An 11,105-nucleotide genomic window follows, 5' to 3' on the forward strand; every position below is an offset into this window, starting at 1 on the left:
TTGGGTGCCTCCTTATTGGCCAGGCACTGAAGAGACAATGTGGGGCTAAGATAGAAGTGGACTCAGCTCCTCTGGAATTTACATCCAGTCAGGGAAATAATCATTAGTCAACTAATCATGCATGTAAAATGTAAAAGGGCCTCTGTGACAGCTGCTGTGACCCAGCTGATGGGATGAAAGCATGTTTAGGCGACTTGGCCTTGCCAAGGCTCCGAGTGGTGATGCTCTACCAATGCTGTCTTCTGGAGGATCAGTGGGTATTAACTAGGTGAAGAGGGTCCTGCTGGTGGGAACTGCAGGTGCAAAGGTCCTGTGGTGGCAATGAGCAAGAAGCCAAAAGAAGGCCTATAAGCATAGAATACCAGAGGCTGGGGGGGCGGGGGGGAGTTGTGGTTGGGTTTGTGTCTTAGTGAAATGAGGGCAGAGATGCAGGCAGAGCCCAGAGCACTAGGACCTCTTGGGGACAGGGTTGCACATCAGCCACTTAATGCCCTGGTGTTCTTTCCTCGCTGGTGTGTTAAGGGCAGAACATCAAGGCTAAAGCTCCAACCCTGGAGCAGTCAGAACAATAAACAAGGCCATTATTTAGTCCTGTTTACATTTAGTTAAGACCTGTGTTAAGGGTCAGTGAGGTGTTTTAAGAGCTCTGCTTTCATTAAAACCTTTAGGGCTCAGAAATAAACCAAGGTGTGTTGAATTTCTACCCAGGAGCTGGAATTTCACATGATAATTACACAAATATGGGAAGAGACAATAGGGCCTGTCTAGCCCAAGGCCTTTTACAGAGGAGGAAACTGAGGCCCCACGAATTTGAGTGACAGGGGCAAAGCTAGGTCAGCCAACCTCTGGGTTGCAAGAAATCTATTTTACTCCAAGAACTAAGATCCTGGCCTCTCCGTCAGGGTTCTTCAGCTCACAGTGGAGTATAAACAAATAAAACAGTGACTCAGGAATGTGCTAATTGTTCCTCACTGTGGAAGGCTGATCCTGAAATTGTACTTAAAATCTTTGTTTGTGGGCAGCGAGGAAAAGTACCGGCCACACCAGATTCCGCCAACCCCTTGAGCCCAGGGGCTGCTAACTCAGAAGCCTTCAGGTGCCAAGTGGGTGCTCAGAGGTGAGAGTCCACCCACTGTCAAGGGGGAATTGCCCTGGCAGGACGCAGGGCCGGTGACATGAATTTCCTGTTTTTAAATGTTTTTAAACATAAACATGTTTTTATGTTTTTAAACATAAACATGATTTTAAATGTTGACAAATAATCCAGACTTTCCCCCAAACATTAGTATAAGTCAAACAAAATACATCTGTGGGCTGAATGTGACCAGTAGGCTACCCATTGGCAACAGCGTGCTTCAGGGCCTTGCTATTGGGGACTCTTCTAGAAGGCACGAAGGCTACAGTAAAAAAAAAAAAAAATTTTTTTTAAAATCTGCACCTGGGTGGCTTAGTCGGTTGAGCATCCAACTTGGGCTCAGGTCGTGATCTCACAGTTTGTGGGTTCAAGCCCCGCATTGAGCTCTGTGCTGACAGCTCAGGGCCTGGAACCTGCTTCAGATTCTGTACCTCCCTCTCTCTCTGACCCTCCCCTGCTCATGCTGTCTCTCTCACTCTCTCAGAAATAAATAAAACAGTAAAAAAAAAAAATTTTAGAAGGCACGAAGGCCACAAGTTGGGGAAGCGGGTAAGGAGCTCCCTGCGATGGAAGTTCCAGAAAAAGCACTGGGCACCTTTCACATTCCTCGGCCCATTCGAGCCTCCTCATAGGCCTGTGAGGCAGCCATTCTTCTCCTAGTTTATCCATAAAACTGTGGGTAAGAGAAATCAAATGACTCGTTCAAGGTCACCCAGCTATGTGAAGGGTGGAGTCAGGATCTGAAGTCCTGGCTGATGCAGGCACCTGGATTAGTTTGCCCGGGCTGCCATAACAAATACCGCAGCCTGGGTGGCTTAACTAATAGACATTTATTTCTCACTGTTCTGGAAGTTGGGAAGCCTGATGTCAAGGTGCCAGCAGGTTTGGTCCTTGCTGAGACCCAGTCCCTGGCTGCTGGCTCACCGTGCCCTTAGAGGCCTGTCCTTTGTATTCAGCAGCCTCTCTGTGTTTCTTCTTATGAGGCCGCTAATCCGATCTTGAGGACCCCATGCTCATGACCACATTGAAACTGAATGACCCCCCGGGAGGCCCTGTCTCCAAATATCATCACGCCTGGAGGGGAGGCCTTCAACATGGATTTGTTAGCAACACCTGTGTTCTTTGTACCATATCGTAGAGTCTGAGAGGTTTTAGGCTGGAAGAAAGGTTCACCCGATGGTCTTGGCCTTTTCTTCTGCATTCCTTTCACAAGGCCTCTGGGCAGTTTTGAACAGTTTTCAGGCTGGTGAGAAGTATGTGTAGTTGAGGTTTGACACTGATTGCCCCGATATGAACTGAGCCCAGAATAAGTCAAAACTATCAAAAACCAGAGTTTCAGTTACCACTATTCTCTGGTCTTTTCTAGGAGACCTTCTATTCTCTGGTCTTTTCTAGGATAGTGATTAAAATAGAGATGGGTTTTCACCTCACAGTCATAGCTCTATGACTGAGAATGTGAATCGCATCCTGGGCGTGTGTGTGACCTGCTCCCAAGTTGAGTAAAGTGAGTTGGCCTGCACGTGTGCCCACATCTGCAAGTGCCTGCACGGAAATAAACACCACTGTCCCTTATTTCAGCAATTAAAATGCCAAAATGGACATGCCACTCTCTGGTTCTGTTAGGGTAGACATTTGGGTTTTGATTTTCCTTTTCTTTGTTCTTTTTGAAGACCTGTTCACAGAATAGGTCCATAAACTCAACAGGGTTGAGGCATGACTGGTGGGGAGGGTGTGTGTGAGGGTGGGAGCACAGGACAGTAGGCACGTAGAGAAGAGAATGTGGAAGGAGGGAAGACCAGTGATTCTCAAGCCCACTTTGCAAACAGTTGTGATATGTCTTTGTGCCAGAAGATGTGTGTGGGTCCAATAGAATTCTTGAATGTGTTAAGAGAGTAGCATCCTGATTCAGAGACACTGGGGATCAAGTTTAGACTAGGTGTGTGACCTTGGGCCAGTTACTTCGTTTTTCTTGGTCTCTGTTTTTTCCTTTTATAACATGGGTATAATAATAGCATCAACCTGATGGTGGTTTGGGGGGATTGACATAATGCTACACACAACATTAGTCCAGGGTCCAGTGCATAAGAAATATTAACCATTATTGGGGCGCCTGGGTGGCTCAGTCGGTTAAGCAGCTGACTTTGGGTCGGGTCATTCATGATCTCATGGTCTGTGAGTTCGAGCCCTGCATCAGGCTCTGTGCTGACAGCTCAGAGCCTGGAGCCTGCTTTGGATCCTGTGTTTCCCTCTCTCTGCCCCTCCCCAACTCACGCTCTGTCTCTCTCTGTCTCTCAAAACTAAATAAACATTGAAAAAAAGTTTTAAAACAAATATTAACCATTATTATTCCTATTGTTGTGAGATTTTAGCAATAATAAAGTGATGAATGATGGGTGAGAGCACAGGATCAGTGTGGTGACTCATGAGTGGTATTGTGTAAAGATTTCTCTAGCAGTTTGGATGTGCGGAGCTGACTTTGAATGAGAGCGGTCCAGGATAGGCCCCTCCAAGAATGTGCTGGACGTGAAGTTTGGGTGAGCCGGAGCTCTGACAAGGAGCCAGCTGTTACTCCTTCCGCAGAGAAAAGAGCGAGAGGAAATGATTCTTTCTGTTCTCCATTCTACTCAAGCCAAATGGTAATAAACTTTGATGGACTGTCCAAGTCCAGAGTCAAAGCCTAAATCAGCTTCCTGAGGCCACCCTGACCAGTCCTGGCCTTCTTCCTAACGGTGGAGTTAGTACGTGCCCAGGAAATGTGAATTCCTTTACACACTAGCCGATGCAAAGGATGATCAGGAAGGTAGAGGTTTCATGTAAGTAGGTTTTATAATGCAGTTACCGACAATTGGTCTTTCAGTCATTGAGAATGAACTTCAGTTTAAATTTTAGCAGGTAGATTTTGGGGTAGTTATGAGGAAGAACTTTGGTAAGGATGGACAAGTTCTAAGACACATTACTAGATCAAGATAAGATGTGGAGACCTTTTAAGAACAAATTTATCAGGAATGTCACACCTCAATAAAGCAGCATATTTTTCTCAAGTAAGTCCAGGCATATGGTCATTCAGTATGAAGACTATAAATCAGAGTTGCCTTAAAGCAGGGCTTGCGTATCGTTATATCCCCAAAGGCAAGAAGATGACCCTTTAGAATAGACCTATTCTAGTGAGGTCCCTGGTCATCACAGTTCACAGTTCTGCCTGCCCTGAAACTCTCTGCCCTGAATGGGGCTAGCTCTGAGTGTCCTGCAGGTTTAAATTTTCTGTGGGGCATTGACAGGGTTTCTGTTTGTTTGTTTTTAAAGTTTACATGGGGCGCCTGGGTGGCTTAGTCGGTTAAGCATCCGACTTTCGCTTAGGTCATGATCTCGCGGTTCGTGGGTTTGAGCCCCGTGTCGGGCTCTGTGCTGACTGCCAGCTCAGAGCCTGGAGCATGTTTCAGAGTCTGTGACTCCCTCTCTCTCTGACCCTCCCCTGCTCACGCTGTCTCTCTCTCTCTCTCCTAGAAATAAAAATTTAAAAAAATAAATAAATAAAGTTTACTTATTTATTTTGAGAGGGAGCAAGTGTGAGTGGGGAGGAGCAGAGAGAGAGAGGGAAAGAGAATCCCAAGCAGGCTCCACACTGTCAGTACAGAGCCTAACTCAGAGCTCAAGCTCACAAACCGTGAGATCATGCCCTGAGCCCAAATCAAGAGTGGGACGCTCAACCGACTGAGCCCCCACAGGCACCTCAGTGTGGTTTTTAATACCCTCCCCGGCTTCATTCCCCATGTGACTGCATCTTGGCTGTGGGGGTGCCTCTGGGCTTGAGTTTCCTGGGTTTTCCCAGGGACAAGTCTGTCCCAACCTCTCTGACACAGGAGCACGCTCCTTCCTTCTCAGCCACCTCCTCTACTGATTGTGTGGGACTACGAAGAGTTAGAGACGTATGAGAAACCTACGATTTACATTTACTGGTTTTTGTAAGAACCTGTACAAGTAGATTCTTTTTTTTTTTTTTTCCTAGGAGAGAGAGAGAGAGAGACAGCGTGAGCAGGGGAGGGTCAGAGAGAGAGGGAGATACAGACTCTGAAATAGGCTCCAGGCTCTGAGCTGGCAGTCAGCACAGAGCCCAACACGGGGCTCGAACCCACGAACCGCGAGATCATGACCCAAGCGAAAGCCGGACGCTTAACCGACTAAGCCACCCAGGCGCCCCAGAACCTGTACAAGTAGATTCTTAAAAGTGCTTTCAGTTTTTGATTGGTGAGGGGTGTGTGTGGAGGGAGAGGTCACTGGTTCTTTTATTCATGTAGTCTGTGGATGCTGGTGGATGCTGAACCAGATATGGGCCAGGTTTGGGGGAAGCCATTGAAATAGGTGGTTCTAGCTCTTGGGGAGCTTCCTGTAGAGTGAGTGGGGGCCCCTGCATAGGTGGTGACTGTACCATGTCTTGAGTGGGATGCTAGTGGAATCCAGCGTGCCAGGGGGAGGGCAGAGGGTGGACACATAATTATTTGGGGGAAGGTGACACCTCAGTTGAAATCTGAAGGATGAACAGGTAACAATGAGAGGGGAAGGGCAACTGAGGCCATGACCTTCTTGCCATACTGCCGTCTCCATGGCCTCCCGCCCCCTGCTTCTCCCCCAGGAGGATTTTTTCCCCCTCTGCAGAAATGAATGCTCAGAGATAAGGTTTCCGGAAACCAGAGATGAGTTATCTGCAGCTGGCCTGAGGCAGGAAACTCACATTTTCCTTCTCTCTCCAACCACGCCGTTTCTGTTCTTGTTGGGAGGGAGGTGGCGTGGAGGAAACCCCAGAGATTTTCAGGGAAAGAGGAGGTTCCAAGAACTGTGCTTGGTCTTTCATGGGTCTGAGTCGAAGCGCCCTCCTTCTGAGTCATTTGGCTGCCCGAGTGCCCCCGAAGGGAAGCGCACCTCAGGTTTCCCATCTCTGTGAGGGAGCCTGGTGACTGGCAGGGCCCTCAGCCCCGGGGAAGCGTTGGAGGAGCTGCAAAAGGAGACTTTGGCCTCGGCCCACAGGCTGCCAGAGGCTGAGGCGAGACTCCCTGAGGTGACGATAGTAGCACACATTTGTGTTTAGTCCTTGCCAGGCTCAATTCTGAGTACTTTAACTATGTCAGTTCTTCTAGAACTCACCACACCTCTCCCCCCCCTTAGGGGTGAGGATGACTTGCCTGGAGTCATATGGCTGGGATTTGAACCCGAGCCTCCCGTGTTCTTAAGCTCCTAGTAAGTAGGCTACAGGAGGCACACAGACGTGGCCTTGTCCAGCTTTAGGCCTGACGTGCCAGGGTGCAGAATCGTTACCACATCAGAGGTAAGCGAGGCACTGTCTTCTGAGGACCCTGCTTTGCAGGGGCTTGAGATGAAGTCTCTTTTCAGCCCAGGTGGCGCTGCCTTAGTGTGTATTGTCGTTCTGTCTGCTCTGGTTGGTAAACACACTTGACTTTGGGGGTGGGAAAGGTAGCTAAAGGGAAGTGGCAAATGAGAAGCCTCTGGGGCTGGCCCCGTGTGGTGGTTGGACTGTACAGTGTTTAGAAATGTGGGTATCTCCCCTGAAAACCCAGGCCTCTCTGGAAAGTTCTCATCAGGTAGCACTGGATGTGTAGTCTGGCCTGGACCTGATCAGCTAACCTCCAGGAGCCAAAGCCTGGCTGCTGACTTTAGAGGAAGGCGCCACAGCCCCCTGCTATTCATGCCCGCCTGCTTGCCTCACCCACCTCGCCTACTTGCCCCTGTGAGCACGTGGGATGCCGTGGCCTGACTTTCAGGCTGGCCTTGTGTTGAGTGGGGATCTATGTGTATGGCCCTGGGCAAGGTTCAGAGCATCAGATAAATTCCTACCACAGAGGCATTGGAGAATTAGCAGTGCTGTGTGCCAACTGCCTAGCAGCGTGCATGTGACATAATTAGAAGGTCAATGCAAGCCCTTTGATGGCTTTCTCCATCTTTTTCACTGTCCCCATTGCCACCCACTGGGGTGCAGGAAAGCGAGATGTATGGGAGTCCTAGCATTTTACCTGAGTCATGGATACCACTTCTAGTGGGTCCCAAGAGACCAGACCCAAGGAGGGAATGGGGCATTTCCATGTCAGTGCTTAAAGATACCACTTCCTTGGGGCACCTGGGTGGCTCGATTAAGCGTCTGACTTCAGCTCAGGTCATGATCTCATGGTTTGTGAGCTTAAGCCGCCCCGCTTCTCTTCCCCCCACCCCATTTTCTCCCTCTCTGTCTCTACCCCTTCTCTCTGCCCCCTTCCCACTTGCACTCTCTTCGCCCCTTGCTTACTTGTGCCCTCTGTCTCTCAAAAAAGAAAAAAAAAAGATGGCACCTCTGTGAAACATGTCCTGTTGCAGAAGTGAGGGAGGTGATCTTTGGGGGATTTCACGGTCAGATTGGAGGGGCCCTGATCGCCTCTTGCATCGGTAACCAAGCCTGGAGGTCCCCTGCTGTTCCTGGATCCTGAGGAGGTGGGGTTGGGCCCTGCCAAGGGGCCAGGTTGGAGGGCCTGAGTATGCGGGGCAGTCCCTGATTGCCAAAGGGCACAGAAATGGTGAACAACTCATCTGGCTGTCCTGACACGTGCTGGTTAAACACGAGCCCCGTGGCGCCTGTCCCCAAAGTGCTTCGTCATCCCTCGGGATTTTGCCGCTTCGGGTCTTTGTGCACGTGCGAGGGAGATAGATCATGGCTCGTGCCCAAGCTGGTTCCTCTGCATCCTTCGTGCCCCCCCCGCGCTGACTGTCACCCTGCGGTCCCCATGCCCCTCCGCCAGCATCCAGCTCCAGCAGGGCCTTGTTTACGTTCGAGTCCCCAGAAGTGGGAAGTTGACAAGACAGTGAGGGGCGAGATGGCGAGTCTGTGTAATAACAGGAAATCTTGTCATCTGGGGTGGTGTCTCGCCCAGTCAGCCTGGGAGGGAGAAGGAGTGAGATAATACAGACCAGCGAGTGCTTCCCCATTTTCTTCTCTATTGTGGCCTTTTTGGCTTCTGACTGAGCTTCATGCCCCGTTTCGCTTTGGGGCTGGGTCCGCGTAAGCGTCTCTTTGCCATTATTCCTGAGGCCCCACTTCCTCATTCGAGCTCCGTGGCTGCAGCTGCTGCGAGCTGCGGTGGTGGTTAGCAGCAGGATTCGGTTTCCACATGCAACCTGGCGTGGAAGCCCCGTACGCGAAACAGACGAAGCAAGAGGCAGCTGTGCCTTCTGCCTTCATCGTAGCCACCTTTTCATCAAGTATGGCCCCACCGTCCTACCTTTTTACCCCTTAATCAGTGAGGTCCAGCCCCCTTCATGAGTCTCACCTGTATCCTTAATGCCAGGTCTGGGAACTGCTGGCCCGGCTGTACCTTTAAGAAGATGCTGGAGTGCCTGGGTTGGGGGGGTGGCGGGGCTAGGTTGAGCTTCGGACTCTTGATTTCAGCTCAAGTCATGATGCCAGGGTGGTGGGATCGACCCCATGTCGGGCTCTGTGGTGAGCGTGGAGCCTGCTTGACATTCTGTCTGTCTGTCTGTCTCTCCCTCTCCCTCTCCCTCTGCCCTTCTCCCTTGCTCGAGCATGTGCTCTCTCTGTCTTAAAAAAAAAAAAAAAAGATGCTGAGAAGCAGTGGCATCGAGTCCTTGGGAGTGTGGGCCCTAGGGTCTGCAGCCCTGGGTAGCGTGCACCTGCTGAGGCTTGCGTGTGCCAGGCTTCTTCTGGGAACGAGCTGGTCTATAATGGACTCCTTCAACCCTTGAGATATCTGCAGAGTAGGTATCTTCATTCCCCCTAAACTCCAGCTGGGGAGCAGATACAAGGGAGTAACCTGGGACGCTGACGTGCAAAGGTTATCGCTGACCACGGGTTTCAGAGCCAGGAGCTGCCTCTAGGTCCTCACGCTCCGTGGGGCTCCTCTCATCTCTGCCCTGTGCTTGCTGCACACCCTCCTGGGTGACCCCTGACATTGGTCCTCTTGTGTATAAAAAATGGAGCCATCACTATGACCGTATGGCTTCATTTTCAGCTCACGGGAGGAAACACATGCTGTGTGTGTTGTGGACAACAGTGCCTGGCACCTAGTAAGTGCTTAGTAAAACTTCAGCTGGGGACAAAGATCATCCAGCTCCATCCTAAGAGCAAGTTTATTTCTTCTTCCATATTTATTTGCTTCAATAAGTAACTACTTTCCTGTTTTGGGGGAAAACGCCCTAGGAGAGGATGGAAAAAGTGGAAGGGGGTGCTGGGTTCTCGGCCCCCATGCTTTAGCCAGAACACACATCCTAGGATCGGAGATTTCCTCTCTTGTGCATCTGGGGAAACCATGGGCTCACTAATCCTGTTGCCTTTCTCCTGCTTTGCTCTTCTTTCTTGTGGTTTTACAGCCTAACCGAGCCAAGTTAGTGAGGCAGTTACAGGGTGAGTTGTTTCTCTCTGAATGGAGGTGTCCGTACCTCTAAGGCCTTGATACTTACACTCTCTGTTTTTGGAGAGGTTGGTACACCTGTGTCTCCCGAGACCGTGGCCCCGAGGAGAAGAAATCCCCGTCCGAGCCCTGCCTGGCCCTTCTAGTGTCTAGTACTGTGGCTGGTGCACAGCAGGTGTTCAGGAGATGACAGTGATTCAGTGAGTGAATTCGTGGATCTCTCTTATCAGTCACCCTGGAGGGAGGCTACTGGTGAGTTCCCCCTGGAGAGGGTGCATCATGACAGAGGGGTGGAAAATCCCTCTTTCTCTCAGTTCAGCTAAGATGTGTTTTTCAGAAGTACTCTTTCCTTGTGAACCCAGTGCAAGCAGAATAAACACCGACTACAGAAACAGGTTGGAGATTTTGTGGTATGACTCAGCTGCCGTCTGCTTCCCGATGGCTGGGCCAGCTCTGGCCTTTCCTGGCCGCTTTTCTCTCTGAGCTGAATTGTCAGGCTGCCAGGCTGAGGAGGGTTTGGGTTGGCAGGTTCCTTGCTTGTGGGATTCTCCGTTCCTAGGACCACCTGCTTCCTGATGTCATGCCCTTGATGGGAACTCACTCCCAGAATTCCTTCTCAGCCGCGTTTCACGGTAACCTCAGTGGTGGTTCTTGTTAAGTAAAAAAAATTTTTTTAGTGTATTCATTGGACTTTGTTCACAGTGTACAAAAATTTTGTATAATGAGGTGTGCCGTGAAGAATCTCCCTCTCCTGTACCCCAGAAACCCAGTTCTCATTCAAGTTCCCCAAAGATAATTATTAGAACAGCTGTTTAGTGGACATTCTCCCAGACCTTCCTTATGCATATATAAGGAACATCTATATGGAAAAGCAGCTGGGGATATTCAACACTTCATAGGAGGTCCACAGACTGGGGAGGTCTGCAGGAGAATATTCCCCAGCTTCAGGGAATAAAGGTTGCAGAAGTGTTTTGTTGCCCTGCTGAATTTCCAGCAACAACTTCCCCTTCCTCCATGTCCCTACTTGGGGAGATGGAGAAGAGGAGACACAACCCAGTATTTACATATCATTATCTATATAATTTTTTAAATGCATACACGCTTCATGCGTTTAAAAATCAAGGTGCTGTCTATTTCAGTTCAAAGGGCCTGTTGAAAACCAAATCGCATAGATCTTGCAGAACAGCAAGAGAGCAGATTTGACAACGAATTAATTGGTATTCTGTAAATAAAAATATGTATTCTTCTTTTTCTCTTATCTTTTCACAAGGTAGCATATTATACACTTCTGTATCCTGCAGTTTTAAAAATTAATGTAACCTAGAACTTTTTGTATCATTAGAGTTCTTCCCTCTCTCTCTTTTTAACAATCGCATAAAATTCCCTTGTATGAATGAACCATAATTTTTTATGAGCACTCTCTTGGTGCCCATTTTTGTTGATTCCTTATTTCCCTGCAGCAGAAACTCTGTACACACATGCAGTGACCTTGTCTAATGCATAACGTGCCCAGAAGTCGGACAGGTTTTGCAAGGGACAGAACAGCTTACTGACTCGCCGCCCCT

General features: G+C 49.4%; 1 protein-coding gene across 5 annotated transcripts in view; it reads left to right on the plus strand.

The window, feature by feature from the left end:
* PRR5L (proline rich 5 like) overlaps window positions 1-11,105 on the plus strand; it is a 150,762-nt gene that overhangs the window by 99,105 nt on the left and 40,552 nt on the right. The gene's annotated exons all lie outside the window — the stretch shown is intronic.

Source organism: Crocuta crocuta, unplaced genomic scaffold (assembly GCF_008692635.1).
Source record: "Crocuta crocuta isolate KB4526 unplaced genomic scaffold, BGI_CrCroc_1.0 scaffold384, whole genome shotgun sequence".
NCBI classification, from domain to species: Eukaryota; Metazoa; Chordata; class Mammalia; order Carnivora; family Hyaenidae; genus Crocuta; species Crocuta crocuta.